The 21,560-nt window shown below is 36.9% G+C and overlaps 1 protein-coding gene across 4 annotated transcripts in view; it reads right to left on the bottom strand.

Annotated features, from left to right (window-relative positions):
• The window catches only part of CETN3 (centrin 3), a 606,464-nt gene that overhangs the window by 518,536 nt on the left and 66,368 nt on the right, over positions 1 to 21,560 (bottom strand). The gene's annotated exons all lie outside the window — the stretch shown is intronic.

Raw genomic sequence — 21,560 nt, forward strand, 5'->3', positions numbered from 1 at the left:
TAATGGTGCACTTCCTCAGACCAATCTTATTCTAGCATTAAAACAGTGCCTCCTACCACTTTGTCACTCCCACCTGCCAGTACTAATGTTGTAGTTGTGTAGGCATAACCCATGTGCATTTAGGTCCAAATTTAAAATATTCTGGAAGTCAGTGTTCCTCTTTAATGTAATTTTCTATATACAAACAGGAAGAAGCTAAGTCTAGGCAAAATCTGTATCTCTTAGGACATTACTTATTAAGCATTTTCCTCACACTCTTTAATCTTCATAAAACTGCTTTATGAAATAATAGCAGTTAAAGTCTTTAAAATAGCAGAAGATTCTAAATAAAGAACAGTATATACAGCTCCTTGCTCCAAATTAATAAATATCCTGTTATATTGGATATTTGGTCATCATAGTTGGTCATCAATGTAATTACAGTTTCAAAGCAGCCATTAAATAATAAATATCTGAAAACAAAACACACTTTACTATCTTTTTAGGACTTTCTATTTCTCTTGGTTAATAACGTGAATCATTCAAATATTACATTTGAACCTGAATCATAAATCCATCAGAGCTTATTTTCCCCAAATCCCAACTTCCAGAACATATGGGAAATTGCCTTATGGTATAGAAAGTTGTTGCTTTTATCCTACTGTGCATCTGCATTCCCAAAATGATTGATTTAATGAGGTTTGCACATTAGAAGTCTTTTCCATTGTTACAATAAGAGGAAATCACAAGAAAGATTAATGCCCTCCACCTGGTGCCATTGTATTAAAATGTCTTTGAAATGTCTTCACTCCAGGAGCACTTCCTACTCACACCAGTACTTAGTAAGTTGGTCTCGGTGTAAAAATTTATTAGTTATGGCCAATGAAGCCGATGTGCTGGGATTAATACCTGTGACATGCTTACTTTCAAAGAGCCACATAAGCCAGTCAGTTTCCAAACAAAATTTGATTTCATAGCTTGGTTACAAGAAGGGCATATCTCTGAGGTACTTGCAAGTGAGGCCCCCCCCAGGCCTGCCATGGTGTCTAGGATCTTGTCACAATACTGCAGTGTTAGCAAATGAGAAGCGAAGCCCGGCAGCCTCCTGTCACTGGGAAAGATTCTCACACTTAGTCTTACAGGTGTTCTGTCTCAAGTGACAGAATGTTTTCTTACCCTTGCCTTCTCTCTTCTTCACAGGAGAAAAGAAAACATTTCAGCCCACTCAATAAATCTCTGAGATGGTGACATAAGCCTAAGTCTGTCCTTGCTTATACCCACTCTGATTATATAAAAGAGGTGGCTTTAAATAATATTTTTTAAGCCTGATTGTCTCATATACCCTATGTAATCAATCATCCAACCAATTAACTGAACACAAATCCTATACTTGGGATATACACATGAGACAATTTATGAACCAAAAAATATGATATGATTTAATATTTCATTACCACAAAGTAAAATAATAAAGTCCAAATAATGTAGTCCATACAACAACAAAATAAGTTAAAATAATAAGAATCATACAGAAAAGCAACAGAACTGTGGCTGACATATACCAAAATGTGCATGGTATTAAAAGACAACAGTTAGTGCACACCAAATATTAAACCAATATAGCATAGAAGCAAAAAGGTTTCTATCTATCACTTCAAACTTATTCCCTAGTATTATGCATTTCTGCTTCTTTGCCTTTACTCTGGCTGCTCTGGTCCAGAATGTTTTATCTCCATATTCCAAGGGATTCACTCCTTAAAGACCCAACTAAATTCCCACTTTCCCATGGCAACTCCACACCCCAGAGACATCGCATTTTTGTACACTTCCACAGTTTTTATGATCTCCACTTCATACTTTAGCAAATATAGTCCTATACTGCTTGCTATTATTTCCTCTTGGTTAATTCTATAATCCTAGCTAGCTTGCAAGCTTACTGAGGATAGGAAACAATTCTTCTATAACTTCTGTCTCCCCACAACACTTATTACAAGAGTGAGCACATTATTATTATTTGCACTTACTAAATACTTGACAATTTGACTTTTTCTAAGATGGCCTATTACCAAAAGGACTTACTGAGATTAGAATCCCCAGCAATCACTGGCCTTTTTACTGTCTCCATAATTTTGTCTTTTTCAGAAAGTTAGGATCATCAGTATTTATCCTAAAATTTATCTAAACAAAAATGCAAATAATATTCCAACCTCACAGAGTTTTGTATGATTACATTAGTTAATATATAGAGTGACATCACAATATCCCAACTATCCTGGCATACAATTGTTATCATCCCTACCATTATAGTCACCCCTTACCCGTTCAGCTTGTATTTATTACAGTTTCTCTGAACTAAAATCTTAGCTTTTCTCCAAAATAGAATATTTGTTTAGTTAGATCTAATTTTCTTCCTGCCCATATATTGACCCCATAATCAATCTCTTAGTCTTAACTCTTATTATTTCAAATATGTGAGCAAACCAATGAAGAAACTCACCCTTGGTATACAAGACCTAATCCTCATGTTGTATAGAAAAGAAGATCACAGTAATCAGAAGGGCACGGATTTGGTAGTGAAACCACCAGCCTTTGGTACTAGAATGTAGCTAACGGGATAAAAATCCTATATTCTGGAAATTTGACTCATATATGCTAAATACTATCTTTCTAGTTAAATCTCATGTAGAGGTTTCAAATATGTACTAATAAAGTACCTTGGGCAGCAAGAGTGCCATGGTACAAATGGTCCAAGGGAATAAGTCAGGCCATGGGATCATAAAGCAATTGCAAGTCATTGCAGGAGAAGAAAGTAACACATTGGGGTAGATTTACCACTAAAATGTAATGAGACATTAAGATGAAAAAATAAAGATTTAAAGAAACTAAAAGGTACTCAGAGTGCACAAATAAACGGTAAGGTTTATTTTAGTAAATTTAGTTAACTTGTTAGTGATGAGAAAACAAGGAGGTAGCAATCAAATGCATGTAGACAATGATGTTCCACTGTGCATTGTGGTTGCCTACCCAGCAGCAATTTCTCTGCCTTTTCATTACAAAGAGCACCTGACTCATTTAAATATAAGTTAGCTATATTCTTCCCAAAAGACTTGGCTTCTATCCAACACCAAGAAGTTAAGCCTGTTTGTCACTTGTGTTAATTCCATTTGCCTTGTAAATGATTACTTTGGGAATGAACATGTGTTGCCAAAGTGGCCAATAAGAAAAAGGAGAAACTTCTGAATATGGGTGGGTGGGCAAATTTTATCACTCTTTCCTATATTTTGAGTAGACAAAAGTTAATGAGGAAAAATTCTTCTTAATTCAATAATTCTAACTAATAAATGCAACCCTTAAGAGAATAATGAATCTAGACAAGCATCAATAGATGTCAAAATATTATGCACAAGTTTATTTGGAACTTTACAAAATATGAATCTTGTTGACAACTTCTGAATCCACTGATAAATCTTAATATCACTAAAAGTAGAATAACCAGCACATTAACTTGTCCTCTGATTTGAACAGTTAAGTTCATAGTATCACTTAATAAATATTCTTGCAAAACAAAAGTCAATCTGAACTTATTCAGATCCCTAAATTTAAATCTCTAGTTTAGAAGTAGGAGAAAGAAGATCAAGTTAAGTGCATGACAAGGAAGCAATCAGCCAAATCCAGAATGTGGATAGTCTACAGGACAAAAGACCCTATTTCTTCAACAAAACAAATGGTAAGGAACAGTTATAGATTAAAAGATGCTTAGAGAAATATAATAACCAAATTGCAGTGTATTTGGAATCAGGTTTTTTTTCATTAGTTAGGGAAAATTGAATAGATTACTGTGTAAATTCTTTTAAGGAATTATTATTTTACATATGATAAAGGTATTTTGACTAATTTTTAAAGTCCATATTTGCTAAATGCATGCTGAAATATTTATAGTATAAAATATGTGATGTTTGCTTTAACATACTCAAGCAAAAAAAGCAGAGGAAAGGAATAAATGATTGGCATATGTCTTGAAGCTGGGTGAAGGGCATAGCCTGAAATTTCCCCAAACTAAAATATTTTAGAGATGTGAGAAAAACCTGACACGAGAATAGATGCATCCTTTTCCCATTCCAGCTTATATACAGTCCTATGATCCTAACAAAGCAACTCGTCTTGTGGCAGAGCAGAGAAGGGGAAAGAAATTCAGTCATTGCTGACATCATTGAGCCACTGGATTAACCAGCCCTGAATCCATTCTTCTCTGTGATGTCAGGTAACAAATGCTTTATTATTTGAGTTAGTTTTAAGATGGGTTTTCTATAACTTGCATCCAAAATTACCCTGACACAATGTTATGCAAAATCATTTTATTGCTATTTTTAATTAATTATTTTTAATTAAACAAGTAATTGGATGCTCATTGAAAAACAACAGTAGAGAAGAATAGAGGGCACGGAGTCTTTCCCTGCATATCCCCCATCTCCCACTCCTGATCCGATGCTACCATTATTAATGCATTTCGATTTAAATGTCACTGAAGTTTATGCTCCCAGGTTTGCCCAAATGATATTGTTTATGAGTACTCTTTTGTAAGTCTGTGTGCCTATGTATCTATGTGTATCTTCATGTGAGATCTAAGCCTTTTGGGACAAAGAATTTGTCTTTTCACTCATCTATTACCATTTCCACAAATGGCTAATGTAACTAAAATTTCACCAGGCACTTAGTAAACACTTGTTTGTAGGTGATACTGATGTTAAGAAGAGTAGCTAGCCTCACAAGAATCATTTCTAAACTGCACTTCAAGTCTGCAAATGCAATATTGTACCTCCCCCATCCCCACAAAAAAATAACAATAGATCACAACCAGAGATACCAGCAGGTGTGCTACATGCAAATGGCAAGCATGGAAACCGAAGTGACTGACATTCTAAAGACATTTTCCAGCAAGATAAATTGTCAAAGCTGAGAACATTTGAACAGCAGGGCACAGCAAAGAGGCATTACATCTTCACATTTCAAGTCACTTGGCTGTGCACAGCAGACTTACTTATAAAACTTAGTAAAGAGAAATCTACATTAACTGTGGAGCCATCCATAGGATTGAATTTGGTAAGGAGAGAGGGCATATGTGCCCATCTGTTCCGGATCTAGCTACCTTCCCAACCTTCCTTCTCTTGTCATTTTTAGAATGTAAACATTTTGAATGTAGGGAGAAACTGGGTTCTGTGGTATGTTCTGAACAGTTTCCAGCACTTTGAGCACTTAGAACATTTTTAAGGAATAACAACATTTTGCATTGGACTGAAGGGAATAGAACTTCCCCTTCACTTGCTAAAATGAGAATATCTTTTATTCACCAAAAGCTGTTCTTTGGCTGACCAATTTAGTAAAAGAATAAAGAACTCTTCCTCTCATGTTTAGAAGAGACCTGTTCTTAAACAATGAAATGGTAATTCAAGGAGACATGTAGCAGCAGACAACCAGTTTGTAAAAGTACTTATCTGAACAAGAAAGATAGTTTCAGAGTATAGAAGCTCAATTACACCCAGCCAGGGGTTATGCCTTGGGAAGCCCACAGTCTCTAGAGCAGATACAGAAGAAAGTCTGCAAGATTAGGCCAGGCATTTATAAAAAGGACAGAAAACTTTTGATTTCACATGTTTAAGTTTTTAAAAAGTGGAGGGTTTGGTGTCTATCTGGTAGAATATTTAAGAAGTAATAGTACCTGTTTTTTAAAAAGTAAATCAATTTTTTTAAATCCTATTTGGAATTTATCCTACAGATATCATTGCTCAAGTGTGAAAATGGGTGTAAAAATAAAGTGAGTCAGTGTGTACTGTAATTGTGAAAGATTGGAAACAATATAAATATCCACTAATAGGGGACCAGTTGTATCATTTATAGCACACCAATACAGTGGAATAATATGTAGCTGTAAAAAAGAATTTAAAAAGTAATCTGCATAGTTATGGAAAGATCTGAGTAATACATTGCTAAGTCAAAAATAATACAGAATAGTGTGTAAAATATAATGCCAGTTTTATAATGAAAAAGATACATATCCAAATTTGTAGCAAGTATATGCATAAACAAAATTCTCTCAGGGCATATTTTACTGTAGCCACCCAGGAGTAGTGAGGCCTGAGCTCGTGCAAGATAAGAATTAGAGGACTACTTTTCATTGTGTAGTTTATCATACTTTCTCATTTTGAACCATATGACTACTAAAAACATTTTAATTAAGTTCCTTTTAAACCTTCATTAAAACTTAAAATCAATTCATTAGGCCAGATTTCTTCCTTAGGATAATTGCTTTTAAATGCATTCTTCCTTTCTCGTATTGCAAGAGGAAGGCCATGCTGCCCACCCTGACTGCCTCAAAAAATAAAAAAATAAATTAAAAATTGGAGCAGGTAAAAAGGATGTAAGTATACAATACACTATTTTTCCCTAGACAGCTGATAACCTGAATATATAAATATTTGAAATGGTGAGTTGCTAATGTAAAATGAAAGATGTAACCTCAGGGGTAGAACTGAATTCACAAGGGAATGACTACAATTTAGAGGAAGAAAAATACATACAGTCAGACCAATGCTAAAACCTCAGTGTGTCCACTGAGACAGTAAACAAGAAGTCTAGGTGAGTGACAAACATTGTAAGATCTTCAGCAACGAATGCTAGTTTATATGCACCACTACATTTTTGTCATAACAGTTATACTGATGGAATCTATATATAATAGGACCCAAAAGCCCTATTACCATGGAAAAAAAAGGTGTGGACGGGTGTGCATGCATATGAGCATAACCAATGGACACAGACACCAGGGGGTGAGGGCATGACTGGGGAGGGAGCGGGGGGACGGGGGGTAAGGACACATATGTAATACCTTAATCAACTTTAAAAAGAAGAAGAAAAAAAAGGTGTGGGATAAAGGGCAACTCTGCCCACTGCTCCTGGTGAAAATAAATTGTTGAGGATACAATCCAGGCAAAGAATGAATGCCTAAAGGCTGCTCTTAAAAGTTTTAACCTAATACCTAAGACCTTTTGTTGTATCTTTATTTTCTGTTATTATTCAATTGCTTTTGAAAATAAGCACCCATATAGTAGGGGAAATAAAAGCTATATTAAGTTCTCTGTTAAGGCAATATGGGTCCTTCTTCAGTAATAACATAAAACAGAACAAAACAAAAAATCAAGTACTATTGTTGCCTCATTTTACATTCTTTCCTTATTAAAAATATTTTTTAAAGAAAATGGCCATTGTTTTTTAATGTCCATTAAATGATTTAAAAAGCCAATATTATACTAAAAAAATGCAATGAACATAAATGTTAAACCAGCTAACACCATTATATTTGCTATTTAATTTATGGGCATTAATTATAAATGTAAATCAATATAATATAGGCATAATGTTTTCCTATAGTGATAACTCCACATTGTGATCCACATAAAAATCTTTCACTTAAAAATGAAGTCAGTTTTTAAAATCAGGGAAAATACACTTGGGAAGATTGGAGCCTCTCCAAATAACCCACAGAAGCATACACTTGAGTTAATAATGAGTGTCATTTCAATTCAGTGTTTGTGAGGTATCAGATGTGTGAAAAACTGGGGTGAAAAACAAGGGGAAAACATGTCCCAACAAATTCTTATAAGAAGTTTCATTTCTACAGATAATTTTTGAGTTGGTTTTACATCGGTGATTGTTCCTAAAATTCAAACCACAGTATATCATAGATGACACTAGAGGCCCAATGCACAAAATTCATGCATGGGGCGGGGGGGGGGGGGGGTTGCGGGGGGCGGTGAGATCACCTCAGCCCAGCCTGCACCCTTTCCAATCCGGGACTCTTCAGGGAATGTTCGACTTCCCTCTCACAATCTGGGACCACTGGCTCCTAACTGCTCACCTGCGTATTGGTCCAATCGCCCCTAATTGCCCCCCCTGCCAGTCTGGTTGCCCTCAACTGCCCCCATCCACCATCCTGGTCACCCCCAACTGACCCCCTGCTGGCCTAGTCACCCCATGCAGCCTGCTGTTCGGTCATTACTGTTACTGTGATGGCATCCCAGACAATTTGCATATTCCTCTATTATTAATATAGATTATTTCATTTATCCAACATCATTAAAATTTATACCCAAGTTGCTATCAGTAGTTGCAACTTAAAAAAAAAAATTATGAAAGACCCTGTTTAACAATTTGAGTATGCTATACTGTGACCAAAAATATAAAAAATATAAAATCCAAATGCAAAAGTAGAAGTGCCATCACTCATATTGACATTTGAGTGGGTCACTTGTGGATGTGTAGAGTTGTAATCTGACATGTTCTGAAGCTGTCCCCTGGGTGCACTGGCTCTTGAGCCCCCCTGGAGATGCAAAGTCAGCCACTGCCTGTGCCCTGCCTAGGGCTACTCAGCAGGAGCTACAGAGCAATCTGCAGATGGCTGCTACTTGTGTTAGGTTTAGAAGTGCCCGGGAGCAGCCAAGCTGTGAAACAAGGTAGGCTGCTGCTAGAGCCAGGCCTGGGGATGTTTACTGAGAGGAATGGGGCACTCTGACACCAGCTGCTGCTTATTTGAGAGATTTTAGGAAAGTCTGAAGCCTGAGCCAGGACAGGCCATTCATATGGAAAACCTGCTACAAACAGCTTGGATGGGACTGCAAATTTGGGTGGGGTGGAATCTCAGGAAATCACATCAGAGTGAACAGTGTGAACCAGGCCAGGCATTTATAAAAAGGACAGCTGTAAAAAAGAATTTAAAAAGTAATCTGCATAGTTATGGAAATATCTGAGTAATACATTGATAAGTTTAAAATAATACAGAATAGTGTGTATATTATTTTCACCAGGAGCAGTGGAAACTCAGATATGGCTCCTACCAATCACCTCTGTGGTCTCAGCATAGGAACAATGACCTCTGTGAATACTTTTGTCTAGGATAAAGCTGCCGCTGAGTTTTTGCCCTGATGTCAGACAATTTAGTTCCTCCCTGTATGTCCCTAGATTCTTTCAAGCCGCTGCTCCAGCACTGGAGTTCAAAGGGAGTGAGTCCAAGTATGTCATTGTGCCAGCCCTTTAAGAAGAGCTGCCTGGACCTCCCACAGCCTCTGTGTCACTCAGCCACAATCCCTACTGGGTTTTACAGCCCAAAGTTACAGGGGCTTCTTTTACCAGCTCTAGAAGTCTAGGCTGAGGAGTCTGGTGTGGAGCTGGGACCCCTTGCTCCTCATGGGAGACCTCTACAGCCGAGATATCCCTCCCGAATAAAAACATGCCACACATGGGTGTGAGACCAGCCCATTCCATGCCTCTGCCCCTCCTATCAGTCTCAATGTGCTTTCTTCTTTACTTCTCTAGTTATAGAATTTCCGTTCAGCCAGATTTCAGGCAGTTCTGAATGATGGTTGTTCTGTATTTTAGTTGTAAATTTGATGTAGTTGTGAGAGGTGGTGAGTCCCGGTGTTTACCTATGCCACCATCTTGTAATTTCTCGCCAAAAAAAAAAAAAAAAAAAAAAAAAAAACCTTTTAAGGACTTTTGGGGGCTTTTAGTAATGGAGGGGATTTCATCTTCAACAATCCTTGACAAATAATCATTCATACTGGATATTCAAGTGTACACTCTCAGTTCCTTATTGAATAGTTCTAATTCTTATAAGAAAGGTTTTCCTATTCCAAGAAATACCCCCCACATCTTATACCAATTATCCCAAAGCAAACAAACAAGTCTCTCTCCTCCACATGGCAGCCTTTCAAATATTCAAACACTGCTGCCATGTACCCAGGTTCTTTTTGGTGCCAAACCAAACATCTCCACGTCATTCAAGTGTTTTCTCATAACATACTTTCCAGGCTCTCCACCTCCCACATTCCTTATTTCTCTATGATGCTCTCATATATCAATGTCCCCCTTCGGGTGTGACACCTAGAACTGAATGTAAGTTTGGTCTCACCGGCAGACATTGCTGAGAGAAGTGTCTCGCTTGACGTGGATAACACCATGCTTCAGCTGATACAGGCTGTGATTGTATGCCTCAACAGTCCCATCACATATTGCATTTAGAATTAACCATAAGGCTAAGGACTTTTCAATATTATACTTTCTGATTTTTATATTATTTTAATAATTATATAACTTTACATTAATATCTGCCAAATTTTATCTGATCGGTTTTAGTCAATCTTTCCAATGAGTACTGATCCTGTTATCCAATATATTCACTATACCTCAAAGTTTATCTTAATTATAATTTTCATAAGCCTAGGTACTATTTCCAAGGCAGTAAGAGGAATGTCTAATAGGGAGACTAGAGCATTATGGAACTTCACTAGAGAAAGTCCTAAAAATTGACATTGATGCATTAATTAACCAAATTTCTTTGCATTTAGTTACACAATCATATACAATTTTAGTTAATTGTATATCATCAATTCTACATTTTTTTTCTCGTCAAAACAGACTTTATTGGGGCGCCGGGGCTGCCCCGCACGTGCCGCCCGCTTCCCCACACGGTCCCCTGGTTCCGATCCCCGCGCTCAGCCCGCCGGCCCTCCCCCGGGGTGCCCCGGGCCGCGCGCACCGCTCACCAGCTCCTGAGGTAGCGGCTGCCGCGGCGACGCCCGGATCCCGAGTCCAATTCTACATTTTATCACCTCTTCTAAAAGTACTTGAAGAGGGGTTGTCAAGTGACCAAGTCGCACTATACCATGGAATATTGCTGACCCATTAATTTAGCAATCCATTAAATAAATGTGAATGTGAAGGACATTTTGCTGGTGAATACATGCTGCCACCCAGAGATTATATTTCACATTTCTATGTACCATGTACCAATTTATTTCACCATAAATACAAAAAAATAATTAATTATACAAACATATAATCTTACAACTTGGAATTCAACTTTATGAATTTTGAAATGTTTCAAAGCTTAAATACTAATGAAATTACTAAAAGTGATCAAAGAAAGAAACAGAAATCTGGTATGATTACTCAATTCCAGTGGAATCTGGATATCTTCTTAAAGGAAAGAGTTCTATCAAGTTCTATCTTCAATGTAGTAATACCATGAGATATTCTAGAGAAGACCAGTTTCTTTTAAACATGTATCTTATAAAATTTTGGACTTCTAATTATAAATGCAATATATTTCTTGCCATTAAAAATCCTTATGCTCATTATTGTTTTCCTTCTATAAAAAAGGAAAAAACTATAACATCTGGACAGATCCTTAAGCTACTTGGCTGGTAAGAAACAGAGCCTCATTCAAATTACTTCAAAAATAAGATATATTATGAACATTATTGAACTAACATAACAATCTACGGCAGAGGTTCTCAACCTGTGGGTCGCGACCCCTTTGGGGTCGAACAACCCTTTCACAGGGGTCACCTAAGACCATCAGAAAACACATATATATTACATATTGTTTTTGTGATTAATCACTATGCTTTAATTATGTTCAATTTGTAACAATGAAAATACATCCTGCATATCAGATATTTACATTACGATTCATAACAGTAGTAAAATTACAGTTATGAAGTAGCAATGAAAATAATTTTATGTTGGGGGTCACCACAACATGAGGAACTGTGTTAAAGGGTCGCGGCATTAGGAAAGTTGAGAACCACTGATCTAAAGGAAATTCAGAAAAAGCATGGGGTAGAGCCCTAGAATTTGTATGTTTGTATAGATTTTTAGAAAGAGAGGAAGGGAAGAGAGAGAGAGAGAGAGAGAGAGAGAGAGAGAGAGAGAGAGAGAGACTTCAATTGGTTGTTTGTTTCTTGTATGCCCCAACCCAGGATCAAACTCCCTAGCTAGTTTGGCTTAGTGGATAGAGTGTCAGCCTGTGGACCAAAGGGTTCTGGGTTTGATTCCCGTCAAGGGTATATACCTCCATTGCAGGTTCCTCCCTGGCCCGGGCCCTGATGCAGGAGGCAACCAATTGATGTTTCTCTCACATTGATATTTCTCTCTGTCTTTCCCTCTCTTCCACTCTCTTAAAAATCAATGGAAAAATATCCTCAAATGAGGATTAAAACACACACACACACACACACACACACACACAAAACCCTCCCAACCCAGGTATGTGCCCTGACCTGGAATTAAACCTGCAAACTTTTGGTGTACAGGATGACACTCCAACCAACTAAGCCACCCAGACAAGGACCCACTCCTATTTTGAGAAAGCTGGTAAGGTATGTGGGACTTTATCATCCTAATCTCACAAATTATGAGATGCTGGTTCAAAGATAAGTATCATGCAAGGCCACATGGAAAGTTAAATGGTGACAAGGGCTGAGGACCCAGGACTTCCACCCCAAGATCTGGTGTTCTTCCCATAGCACGTCACCAACATGGATAAGTGAGAGACAAGGACAACTCAAGTGCTTGCAAATAATAAAAAAAGGGAAAGCTTGGCCAGGCTTTCCAACTCAGGTCTCAAACCAATGTCAGATACCTTAAATACATGGCAGCTCCTAACTTCTGATTTCTCATCCACTCAAACAATATGGTTTTCTATATATTTGCCTTTTGAATTCACCCATTCATTAGTCCAGTCAATATTAACTGAATATTAAGAGAAGTATTATGTTTGTTAATCAAACATATGCCTAAATTTTCATGGGGGTAAATAAGAGACTTACATGCATTAAAACTAAGTGAATTTCCATTACAAGTGCATTTCAAAAAATTAAAATTACTTGACTTAAATCCACACAAATGATCCCCAACATATTTAAAGTGTAATACTACATTGTATTAATAGTCTGTTTTTATAAAATATATTTTTAAATGAATTAAATAACTTTGACTTTAAATTATGAACAAAAACATTGTTCAAATCCCCCCCCCCTCCAATTATCACTCAGTAGGAAATAATGCATTTATTTTGAGAGACAAATTACATTTGACCAAGATTTAATGAATTTGATAATTCACTTCAGGAAATATAGCTCTGTTGGTTTCTTTGTTTATGATTAAGACTTCCTAAATTACTCATTTATTTATTTTATTTTTTATTTATCCTTTCAAAAACAGTTACTGAGCACCTGCTAGGAGCCAGTCTGAACACTGGGAATCAAACAGTAAATTAAAAAAAAATGTATAGTGTATTAGATGGTGATCAGTGCTACGAACAAACAGTAAAGGAGGAAAACGGCTTAAACAGGGTAACCAAGGAATTCTAGTTTTCCTGGGACTGACTAGGTTTTAAAACTAAGTCCTGTGTCCTAGGAATCCTGAGTCCCAGGCAAAACCGGATACTTGGTTACTGTAAATCGAGATTGCGTAGCCAGAGAAGGCATACTATGAAGAAACCGTTTGAGTAAAAAGAACATTCAAGGTAGAGAAAACAGGAAGAGCCAAGACTGAGTCAGGAACATGCCTGGCATATTTGAGCAAGAGCAAGGACAACTGTGGTTGCAGGTGGTGTGGGGCAAGATGTAAGAGAAGTAAAAGATGAAATGAAAGTATGAGCCAGGAAGGTGCTTCAGGGAAATGCTCATTGTCTTCAGCAGAAGCAAAGAGTATCATCCACACTGCTATCACTTCTTACCAGGAAGAAACCTGCCCTGGATTCTAGCTGTTCCCAGTTCTGACTTCTGGTACTGCTCAGGAAACAAGGAGCAAAAGGAGACAAAAACAGTAGCTGAGAAGGGAAAAGAAGGAAATGAGCCCAGACACAAAGAAAGAACCACTCCCACAAATTCATCTCCTCTAGGAAGTTTCAGGTTAAATCCTTGGATGTGCCTGCATATTTATCCCATCTCTCCATTTCTTCTCTAATCCTGTTCAACTAGGTTCCTTCTGTTTGTTGACAACTCAGGATTTCAAAGTTAGTACAACCACCAGGCATTCCTGCTAATGGAAGAAGTCCAAATACTGTTTGGCCAGGAATACAATTACACCCACAGAAGTATATTTTTGCTCCTAGCTCCAGTCTGCTTTTGCCAGGTAGATAATTTATACAGAGCTAGAAAAAGATTGCTTGGGGGCAAATGAAACAATACACTTGCCACAGATAGAAACAGCCTCTGTTTCTGAGACCGAGACACTAAGCAGTCGCTTAACTTTTCAACTCCTGTTTCGGCATCCTTTTTCATTTCAATGGAGTTGATATTTTTACCATCTACTAGCACTGGAAGGGTGTCATGAAGACACTTTTTAAATGCTTTCAAGTACCTAAGATGAAAGATACATTGTAAGTATTATGCCATACCGTCACTGAATCTTTATTCTCACTAGCCCTATTTATGTGTCTCTCTTTTTTATTTTCAACAAACACAATCATGCAGTACATCTATTGTCTGCAGAGTTGGCAAATTTGCTAACTAGGCATGGGTATGCTCCTTCTGGTGTTTCATCCATATTTATTGATAATCATCAAATATGCAGAAGTAGTAATGTAGCCTGTTTTTATTTTTTTTATTTTTTGCTGCTCTAGTTGCAAATTAAATAGCCTCTCAGATGTTAACAGCAGCTGTCAAAAAACATACCTTACTCAAAGGTCTACTAGTATTTTGTATTCAGATAGCACAAAATAACACAATACATTTACTCCAACAGAAGCAGTCTCAATGGTTATCTATAGTTGTTTATTGAGGACCAACTCTGTGTCAATCATCAAATTCTTATGATTGTATATGGGTGCATTCCCAGTAATGGGTAACCACCATGTGACATGTATGATTTCAAAGATTCTCAGCAATACCTTTCCCCTTAATGTATTTTCTTAAATAGAGAGGCACAATAAAGGTCTACAGGCTTTAAGTGAAGGCTTCCCAAGTTATATGAGTCCTAAAAACTCTCATGAGAGGGGTGAGTTTAGGTTTAGGGAAAGAGAAAATAAGAAGATAAAAGCATAAGCATAAGAAATGTGCTTGAAGGAGATTGAACTGAATATATGAGACCCAGGCCTGATAGAAAAATTAAGAGCAAGAATGAAAATGCTATTTAAAGAGTATTTTTAAAGTATTTTAAGTCATTCAATTTCTTCAAATTCACACTTCATAATCCAGCAAATGTATATCCTTCAGAAATTGACCATTATATATGTGTTTAACATAGTATGGGTTTTTGTTCAACTCTCTTTCTTTCTTTTCTCCTTTGTATTTTGTTTTGTTCTTTAAAAAAAAAAAAAAAGGAGGCGGGGATTAAAATATTTCACTAGAAAGTACACACACATGCATGTACACACACATGAAAAGGAAACAAAAAGTTAGTTCTTAAACCTTCCACTTGAGATTCAGATATGTTGATTTCCTAATCTCTGAAAGGTTGTAATATCTACAACCTTCCCTTGTCACAGGATTACTCCATATGTGAGGTAATGTAATACAAAAACTGAAAAATACGTCACTATGCAAATATTAGGTGGCAATTATTATTGTTCTAGTATTTAAACTATCGATTTTATTCTCCCTTCTGTCTATCAGAGGTTGCCCTGAAAAAACTTGCAAAATGAAGCTTTTTGCATTTGCTCATGTAGTTGGCCTCTGCCACTTCCATGGGAGAATATGTTTATCTTTGTCCAGCCTCTGGCAAGCACATGGCTACAACCCTGTGTAGCCGGAGGGGAAGAATGGTCCTAAATAAAAAATAAGCGTCGATCATTCAATTGACACAAACCTCTTCTGGTTCTGTCATCCATTTGTCATGATGAGAAGCCACAAAGCTATACTTGCATAGGAAATACAAAAAAGAAAATGAAGAGGGAAAAGAAAAAGGAAAACCTGAGCAATAATCGCATATTTATCCTTTGAGGGAACATTCCTCAGTCTGTGTTTCAAGAAGGTATTTTTGTTAAGGCTTTTTTTGGGGGGTAGATTTCTCAATATGTAACCTTATAATGATGTAACCTGCATCTCTATAAATTATATAGCATGTGTCAAAATCAAATGCTCTTAAAATATTATCAAAGGTTGCTAAATATATTTTGCACATTCCTTTCTAACTCTATGTTATATAGTAATTGATACACAGCCCACAAAACATCTAAAAATACTTTACAGCAAAATAAGTGCCTGCAATTTCTTTCTACTCTATGTTAAATGTGGACCACAAAAACCAATGTAGAAATTCAAAAGTACAATTCAGGAAGCAAAGGAAAGGAAAGATAAAACAGCGGTCTCCGCAACTCAACATTTACTTCATCCCTCCCTAATTACCAATCCACACATAGTTCAAAGAGTTAGAATCCATTAGAATTATGCCCTTCTTCCCCAATAATAAGGAAGTACTTTTTCTCTGGTCAGGAGACTGAATTTGGATTAAACAAATAAGCAGCAGCAGCAAACATCTTGGTGGGATGCACTGTTGTTTGTCTAGCCCACATTCGTTCTCCCTTCCTCCTTCCTTAGGTATCCATGCACATCTTCATGACTCAGAGGAGGTCAGTTTCCATATTACCCTTTTATTATATAGGATAGAGGCCTGAAGCTCGGGTGGGGGCCAGCTGGTTTGCCCTGAAGGGAGTCCCGGATCAGGGTGGGGGTCCCACTTGGGTGCCTGGCCAGCCTGGGTAAGGGACTGATGGCTGTTTGCAGCTGGTCACACCCACTTCAGGGTGGGGGTCCCCACTGGGGTGCCTGGCCAGCCTGGGTGAGGGGCTGATGGCTGTTTACAGGTTAGTCAAGCCCCCCGCAGTGGGGACCCTCATCCCATGGAGGTTTGGCCAGCCTGGGTGAGGGGCTGATGGCTGTTTTCAGGCTGGTCACACCCCCTTCAGGGTAGAGGGTCCCCACTGGGTTGCCTGGCCAGTCTGGGTGAGGGGCTGAGGGCCGTTTTCAGGCTGGCCAAGCCCGCTGGCGATGGAAGCTCCCAGCCTCTCCTTTTTTTCTTTTTTCTTTTTATTCTGGGATTTATTTACCTTCTATAATTAAAATTTTGTCGCTTGGAGTGGAGCTCAGAGCCGGCCACGGCAGGGAAGCTTGGCTTCCTGCTCGCTCCAGCTCTGTGGCCACGACCGGGCTGAAAGCAGGTATCTGGGGTTTATTTACCTTCTATAATTGAAACTTTGTTGCTTTGAGTGGAGTTCAGAGCTGGCCGCGGCAGCTTGGCTTCCTCCATCATTGGGGCAACCAAGCCTCCTTCTCGCTCCAGCTCTGTGGCTGCCGGCCGCCATCTTGGTTGGGTTAATTTGCATATAGTTGCTCTGATTGGCTAGTGGGTGTGGTTTAAGGCATAGTGAAGGTATGGTCAATTTGCATATTTGTCTTTTATTAGTGTAGTTTATGTGTAGACCTGTTAAGTAGGTATAAGTAAGTTCATACATGTAGGCTTGCATTCATTATACTGTAGCAAGTGATCAGTCCAGCTAGTTGCTCTTACTGGGGGCATACTCAACAGTGAAAAGGCTTCATGTGTCTTGTTATGAGGGTATAAGTTTCAGCACTGACACAAAGCAAGTAGGGACTTTTCCTTGCTAGGAGTACTTTAAAACAACCTTCCCATCACAACAGTGTGCAAAATATACTTAAAAAAAAAAAAAAGACAATCTAGTTAGTTTAATGGTGTGCTGCCACTCTTCTTCTCACCTGATCTAGCTGAGTCCTATTCACTCTTCACAGTTCAATTTCACTGCCTCTTCTCCTGGAAAGCCCTTTGATCCATGAAGATACCCTTCTTGTATGTTCCCATAGCATTCTCCCTTTACCCCAATCCCAGCTCTCTTCTGTATGACAATTACCCTTTTGTTTGTTTGTATTCTCCTGGGGCTGGGATGGTATCAAATTCACTAGTGCACTCACAGTTTTAGCACAATGCCTGTTAATCATAGATGCTCAACAAATAGTTGTACAATGAACACAAGCTCAGAATGCAGTGCTTTAAATAGAACAAGAGAGAGAATTGCAGCATAAAATAACCATTCCTTTTAGAAATTAAATGAAAAATATTTTGGAAAAAGCCAAATTTCCAAAAAATGACTTTCTTTGGAGTGAATCTGGAGCATTTGTAATTGGATATTTCAAAAATTTAGGCCCTGATGCAAGTAAAAGCTATTATTTTATAAGATATATATATAAAACATGTATATATATAATATATATAATATATGGAGGGAAAAAATAATCTGGGCTTACAGCAGACAGTGCTTTTAGCTACATTGTCTAGATTTATCACCAGTTCCTTAATGAGAAGCAATTGAACAGGAAGATCAGAATAGATTCTATGTTCTTTATGATCTGTTGTTCTAAAATAGAGTTTTACAGTTCAGTTGTTCTCAACAGTTTGGTAGTATTCATAAAGGTCCAGGTTAAAGAATCCTTTCGATGTTTTGATGTAGGTAATTCTACTAGACTATTTTACACTAAAGCAGTGGTTCTCAACCTTCTGGCCCTTTAAATATAGTTCCTCATGTTGTGGCCCAACCATAAAATTATTTTCGTTGCTACTTCATAACTGCAATGTTGCTACTGTTATGAATCATAATGTAAATATCTGATATGCAGGATGGTCTTAGGCGACCCCTGTGAAAGGGTCGTTCAACTGCCAAAGGGGTCGCGACCCACAGGTTGAGAACCGCTGCCCTAAAGATTCTGTTGTCCAGAAATGATTGATGCCTGTCATGTGTGAAGCTTTTAATAATTATTATGTTTCTAAATTTTAATCACTAGACACATTATTCTTGGTGCATATAACTCTGGAGGGTAATTACTATTTAAAATGAACCAGAGACTACCAAAATTATTTTATTACCATAATTTTTGGTATCAAATAGTTATAAAAACACAAGCTCCATTAGAACTTGGAAATCTCCTCCAAGTACTGTACTAATATAAGCCTTTGTTAAAAATAGAACATGTTTTATGCCATTAGAAAATGTCAAAATTTTAATAATATAAATTGTAACAGAAGGCTTTCATATTGCCTAATTAGAGCAAAGAAATGTGTTTTGTGTTTTTTAAGTAATATTTTTATTCATGAACACCAACACCCCAAAGAGGCCATAAAGGGTGTGAAAAGCAGATTTCATGGGAGATAAAACAGAATAATCACACTATATCTCCAGAGTATTTGCATTCGTTTTTACTTGATGCCTATTTTCACTTATTTCTAGTTTTTGGGTGATAATGGGATTTTCCAATTTTATTTCTGTTGAAGGATAATGATTTTAGCAGCATACCTCAAGATTATACCTATTGAAGTTTATAAAAGCCAATAAAGACCCCCTTGATAAGAAGTCTCTGTGTATAACTTATTAAAAACAAACTAGGTTAACTGAATTTCTTTTGCAAGCTACCATTCTTATCAATAAATATTTCTTGAAAACCTATTGTTGTTATGAATCAGCCTTTGTATGGGTTAGAGGTGGGGGTGAGGGTTGCATCCTAGTATCTGAAACCTTGTCTTGCACCAATACAAAGAAAGTGCAAGAAATCTAAGGAGACATGACAGAGTTGGTGACTAAAGCTAACTAATTAAACTCTAGAACTTCTTTGAGCTTCTTATAACCACCATGAATGGTTTTGATCCACCTTTATTGAGCATGTATCCACTTAAATCCAAGCTTTGTTTATTGGAACAACCTAATCTGTTATTGCATGATTGGTTGGTTGACTGATTTTTATTGATGAGGGAGTATTTTCCTAGACTACTACACTACTACCAGTATGTTGTTTTGCTAATATTTACTTTTAAATAGTGACTGTTCTTGTATACCACCTTAAAATGTTCCCCACAAAACATATTACATCTGTGATTCAGTCTCATGCTCTAGCTCTCTGACTATACTCTCTCCTCCAATCTCACTTTCCCATAGGTAAGTCACTGTAGAAAAAAAATGTTAAAAATGTTAAATATGAAATGATACAACCTAAAATTATATGCATTCAATTTTATTTTAAAAGTCTGGATAGGAGAGAAATCCAAAAGCAGCCAATAGATTCTACCTACATTACAGAATAGGAATAACAGATGTAAGGTTATTAAGATGATCAACCTGAGAGAGAGACTAGGTAAGGTTCCAAGAATGATGGCATTTATGGCCTAAATATTTGTGAAACTATGCTTCAGAGTACACCAAAAAGACCAAAAAGCTCTTGGTAAGTAAAAATAATGGAGAGATTAGAAGCCTGATATATGAAGGGGAGAAAGGTAAAAGTTGGTTACAATCCAGAGATTAGAAGGTAGCATTGAGAATAGTGGAAAAAGGAATTCAGAATATCAGAAATTCTGACATACCCCATTATAGAGAGTGCATAAAACAGAATCAGATGGTAAAAAAGGACCAAAAACTGGGGAATTTATCTTAGAAAAGAAAAATGCCATCATAAAAAGTGGAAAAAGTAGATTGGAAGTGCAAATTGTAAGAATTGAAAGGGATTCTGAATATTTGCATATACATACATACATAAAATGTCTATTTTAAAAACTGACTGGAAAACAAAGGAAAAGAGGTTCACCTTGGGTCCCCTTTATTGAATAGAAGTGAGTCTTAAGACCATACCTCCCTATGCTTGCTGAGACATTAATGTCAAAACCTAATATTGATATTGAATAAATCACTAAATTTTTGCTAAAGTCTGTAATGCATAACTAGAAATAATTCTCTAAAGATATGTGGATGAATGTGAATATTCATAATAGTGTGCTGTGAGTACTACTATAAGCACTTTTTCCTTTTTTGCTATTTCAATATCCAGCAGTGTGTAATTATATAATGTCAACCTGTTGTGTTTCAAAATAATACCCCCACAGGGGTTGGCTTGTATCACAAGATCTTTGAATATGAATGTGGCTATAAAATTTTTCCTTTTGTTATACCTATGTTGAGGTAATTTATTGCTGTAGGTTGTGATAACAATACATATTTCTTAGTCCCTTTAACCAAGAATTTGGGGAGATGTTACTAAAAACAGGAGAGCTACAGTTCATTAACTAGATAAGTTAAAGTTGTGGTTCTATCTCTATTCATTATGGAACATTTTAAAGATAAAATTTGAGATGGCCACTTTTCAAATTTTGCTTTGGTAAAACAGAGGAAGATTGTGCTAATATAAATGTAGAGGCAATTACAGGAAACATACAATTGCATAATGAACTAGAGTATATATATTGAAGAAAATAGATCTAGAGCAAAGGACAGATAAGCAGTTAAAGAATGTTTTGAAGTCTAATAAAAGCATTCTATATTTAAAAATAGAATGACACTAGTGAGCTCCTTTTTTATATGTTTTCTCAGTAGTGTAATTGGACCCATGTTTGTCAAACAGCAGAATATGTCTAGAGTGCTAGGCTAATTCATCATTTGGGACTGAATCTACAACTAGATCATAAGTAAAACACATCAAGTTAATCCATGACACACGAAGGCAGCCCATGTTCTGTACAAAGAGTAGACCAAAGAAAAGAACCTTTAAAACCAGCAGAGGAAGAATATCATCTAATTTGTCAGGAAACAAAAATTACTGTACAAAGGTTGGTAAGTATATTGATTTGTAATGCAAATGATAACACTAAAGGATTATAGCACTTGTTGTTTTTTTTGTTTGTTTGTTTGTTTTTTATATATATATTTTATTGATTTTTTACAGGGAGGAAGGGAGAGAGACAGAGAGTTAGAA

This window comes from Myotis nattereri (assembly GCF_964212035.1).
Source record: "Myotis nattereri genome assembly, chromosome: 4".
NCBI lineage: Eukaryota > Metazoa > Chordata > Mammalia > Chiroptera > Vespertilionidae > Myotis > Myotis nattereri.